Source organism: Macrobrachium rosenbergii, chromosome 25 (genome assembly GCF_040412425.1).
Source record: "Macrobrachium rosenbergii isolate ZJJX-2024 chromosome 25, ASM4041242v1, whole genome shotgun sequence".
Taxonomy (NCBI): domain Eukaryota; kingdom Metazoa; phylum Arthropoda; class Malacostraca; order Decapoda; family Palaemonidae; genus Macrobrachium; species Macrobrachium rosenbergii.
This window is the reverse complement of record NC_089765.1, coordinates 17,826,448-17,831,320: the sequence shown is the minus strand read 5'-3', so window position 1 is coordinate 17,831,320 and position 4,873 is coordinate 17,826,448. Positions and strand designations below refer to the sequence as shown.

Genomic DNA, 4,873 nt, shown 5'->3' with positions numbered 1-4,873 from the left:
AATTTTAGTAAATGTCGTTATTTGTTTAACAAAGCATTTCAGTACTTACGTTAAAAAGTGACATACATTAAAATCATATTTTAATGTATTTTATTTTTACATTAACATATTTGTTAACTGTAGGATCAAACCGAGAACAGGATTAATTTTGTATAAGGTTTTATATATCAATAGAATGTGAGGCTTTATAAGAATATATAAAAGCTTTTCATCTTCAGTCCAACTAATTTGTTGGACTGAAGATGAACCCAGGATAGGGTTTGAAAGCTTTTATACATTTTTATAAAGCTTTTCAAACAGGTTCAAGACAGAACCCAGGATAGGGTTCGAAAGCTTTTATACATTTTTATACAGCTTTAACCCCATCCTAGGTTTCAGGACACCCAGGATAGAAAGCTTTCTATACATTTTTATAAAGCTTCCGAACCTATCCTAGGTTTCAGGATAAAAGCTTTTTATACATTTTTATAAAGCTCTCGAACCCCATCCTAGGTTCTGAAGACGAACCCAGGATAGGGTTCGAAAGCTTTTTATACATTTTTACAAATCCTAACATTCTAATGATATATTACAGTGGACCCTACACAAAATATCCCATAACATTAGCAAAACAAAAGCGACACACACCCATTTTATACTTAAAAGTTTTCTATATCTTAAAAAAAATGAAAATGAGACGTTTCTTACTAAAATGTCCTTTTGCAGGAATCGGGCTTATCGGCTGTACCCTTCTGGCTCCTTCTCTTATCAGTGCTGGGATCTATTGTCCTTATCTTGATCATAATTCTGATCTTGTGGAAGGTAAGGATGGGATCAGGGTCTAAAAATAAGTTTTAGTTGTGCTTTCGTGTTGATAATGATCTCCGAAGGTATTTCTTGTGATCGTACAAAAAAGGCCTTTCTTGAGTACCTTCAGTGATTATATTATGTTCTTTTTTTTAACTATTTTGATTATTGAAAATAAGATTACTTAATATAATCGCTAATATTTCTTAAATAACTTCAGTGATTATATTATTTTATATTGTTTTTTTAAATATTCTTGAATATTTACGAGACGATTACATAATATAATCACTAAAATTTCGAAAGGAATTTTAGTGATATATCTTGTTTTTATTTTTAACTATTTTGATTATTCAAAATATGATTACATAACATAATCACTCAAATTTCTTAAGTATCTTCAGTGATTATAGTTAATTTTTTTTTTACAATTCTGAATATTTAAAAGATAATTACAAAATATAATCACTATCATTTCTTGAGTAATTTTAGTGATTACATTATGTTCTTGTTTTAACGATTCTGAATATTTAAAAGATAATTGCATTATATAATAACTGAAATTTCTAATGTAATTTTAGTGATTATTATATCATTATTTTTTAACAATTCTGATTATTGAAAATAAGATTACTTAACATAATCACTAACATTTCTTAAATAACTTCAGTGATTATATTATGTTCTTATTTTTTAATGATTCTGAATATTTAAAATATAATTACATAATATAATCACTAAAATTTCTTGAGTAACTGCAGCGATTTTATCTTGTTTTTAACGATTCTGAATATTTAAAAGATAATTGCATTATCTAATCACTGAAATTTCTAAAATAATTTTAGTGATATAACATTATTTTTCAACTATTCTGGTTATTCAAAATATGATTACATAATATAATCACTAAAATTTCTTGAGTAACTTCAGTGATTATTGTTCTTGTCTTAACGATTCTGAATATTTGAAAATATAATTACAAAATATAATCACTAACGAATCTGATTACTTAAAAGAATATTATTTCAAGGCTTCTTTCAGGACATGCAAGTTCGTTCTACTAAATATATTTAGCTGCTGAAAATGAATACTAAAATTCATTACAGGCGTTTTATTGCTACATTTTAAGAAATAAATTAATTACACGTACGTGTACAGGCAATATAACTAATTACCGTTTTATATATTCAATAAAGGAAGGATATCATTGTACTTTCATTTTTGCGAAAGAGTTGAAGACTTTGATTTTAAACAGATACTTTTCAGTGATTGCATCACATTTCTTCATACGCATAATATTGATTACTCCCCGCCTATGTGCCAAGATCTGAACGTATCATACGACATGATTTTAACATGTTATCTGACAGTACGAGGTACTTATGCAAACAGTTGGAAAACTGTCTTCTAGTCTCAAGACAACTTTCTCAATCAAACTTTCGAATTTTAAGGATATTACGTACTATAAACCGTACAAAACTGTCGTTTTTTGAAACTGAAATGAAGAATTTCAGCTTGCTGTAGCCTATCATACACACATGTATTTTTAAGTGCTTGTATGGGTTATGATATCAATGGATGAAAGCATACGTTCAAGCATATACTGACAAATCTAATTCTTTTATTTATAATTATTATTAGTGATCAGAAAACGAACCCTATTCATATGGAACAAGTCTACCACATGGGCCACTGACTTGAAATTCAAGCTTCCAAAGAATGTGGTGTTCATTTGAAAGAAGTAACAGAATGTAATAGGAAATACAGATAGGAGAGATCAGTGATTAAAAAAGTATAAAAAAAATTAATAAATAAACAGAAAATTACACTTTTTTATCTTGAAGTAACAAAAGGTAACGGGAAATACAGAAAGAAGAGATCAGTTATTAGAAAAGTAAAAAAAAAAAAAAAAAAATTAATAAATAAATGGACAATTACACTTTCTTATCTCGTTCTTATCACTTTCTTATCTCTCCTCCAGGCTGGTTTCTTCAAGCGAAAGCGGCCCCCCACGGCCGACCCGAACCGAAAGAGTCTGCTGCAGTCCAACGAACCCGGCGGTGATTTAAATGCGACAGACAGTGAAATTGAGAAATTTTAATTAATACGAGCCGAGAGAGAGAGAGAGAGAGAGAGAGAGAGAGAGAGAGAGAGAGAGAGAGAGAGAGAGAGAGAGAGAGAGAAGTATCTTTCTTGTACCCCCTGTTCTCATGACAGTACTGAAAGAACAACTATACTATATGATTGCATTATTTACAGAAAAGACCAAGTAAAAATAAAAATGAATGGACTCAGGCTGATAAAAGTGTGAGCCAGAGGAAACAAGTTAAAAATGCGCGGCGAAGTTTCTTCGGCGCAATTGAGTTTTCTACGTAGCCGCTACAGCGTTTAATCAAGGCCACCGAAAATAGATCTATTTTTCGGTCGTCTCGGTAAAATGCTGTATGAGCCAAGGCCCATGAAACTTTAACCACCGCCCGGTGGTGGCCTTTCCTATATTGCTGTCAGAAGCACGATTATGTCTAACTTTAATCTTAAATAAAATAAAAACTACTGGGGCTAGAGGGCTGCAATTTGGTATGTTTGATGACTGGAGTGTGGATGATCAACATACCAATTTACAGCCCTCTAACCTCAATAGTTTTTAAGATCTGAGGACGGACAGAAAAAGTGCGAACGGACAGACATTCATTAGCCATCTCAATAGTTTTCTTTAACCGAAAACTAAAACTACAAAGCTGAAACCAAAGGAGAGAGAGAGAGAGAGAGAGAGAGAGAGAGAGAGAGAGAGAGAACAGGAGGATCAGGGATGTACTCCATTAATTATAAGAAAGATAGACAGACTCTATACCTAGAGGTCAATCAAATTCGAATGCTGGACAAATGTCAAAGTGTGGGGTGAATTGTCGATGAGTAATGTAAATACATTTCTGTCTGACGACAAATAACAGAGAACAGAGCCTAAATTTTTAAGACGATGTATTGGGAGTGATGTAAATACAATTTTATTCCCCAGAAAACTGATAACTATGACCTGAACAGTAGAGAACTGGACATATCTACTTCATGTTACTAAAGGTACTTCTATACTGGTCGTTATGCAAAGACTTAATTTGTAAATGTTGAATACATTTTTTTTGCAACTGCTAACTTCATATACATTTCAGAAAACACAGATACTGCTACTTTTGACTTGGCTTCAATAAAAATGACGCGAAATTCGTCTTACTGATTTAATCCCTAAACAGGAGGTGATGAAAAACTTGTGTAAATGGATCTGTAAAATGAGTCATTTACAGCAAGTGTAATATATCCAACTTCTGTTACCAGTACTTTCGCATAATATATCCACAACACTTCATTATTTTTTTTATAAAACTGTACCCCAGACAAATGGAATATATATATATATATATATATATATATATATATATATATATATATATATATATATATATATATATATATATATAACAGGAAAGTGATGAATATATAAAGAAAGACAAAATCCACGCAGGAAAGAGAAACAATGGAGTGGTGCAAGGCCTTTCGATTTCTTGTCCTTTCGTGAATTTTCTCATTATATACAGTATGTATATATATATGTGTGTGTGTGCGTGTGTGTATAGTGTCGTATTTACACGCACTATTACGCTTATATTTAAATAGACAATATTTGTACATCAGTTAGCTATGAGCATATAGATGCAACACACGGCCTTTAATAATCACCCCCACATATCGGAAGATACGAGTATATAAAGATTTTTCTGATAACACAGAATGAAGTTAGGTAAGGTTTAGCAATTTTTAATAATGAATCTTTATCCCAGGAGACAGAGTTTTCTTATCAAAAGGAGGCACCTTGCGAATTGATAATGTGCTTTCATATGCTTTTGAAGTCACGCGGTTGAAATTGACATGGTAATTATTATGAAGTCTTTATCTCGCGCAATGAATATTTAAACAGGGTGAACATGCAATATATATAAGGGAAATTCTCCATAGAGCAATATATAAGGCTGTTAAAAAAAAAAAAAAAAAAAGATTCGCTTGATGAATAAAATGCTTTCTCTCTCTCTCTCTC

At 31.2% G+C, this 4,873-nt stretch overlaps 1 protein-coding gene across 1 annotated transcript in view; it reads left to right on the top strand.

Annotated features, from left to right (window-relative positions):
• LOC136852390 (uncharacterized) overlaps positions 1–4,005 on the top strand; it is a 24,778-nt gene extending 20,773 nt beyond the window's left edge. The window contains exons 10-11 of the mRNA XM_067126983.1: positions 706–801; positions 2,768–4,005. The gene's annotated coding sequence lies outside the window, so the exon portion shown is untranslated. The remainder of the gene's footprint in view (positions 1–705; positions 802–2,767) is intronic.
• Positions 4,006–4,873: the final 868 nt, after the last annotated feature.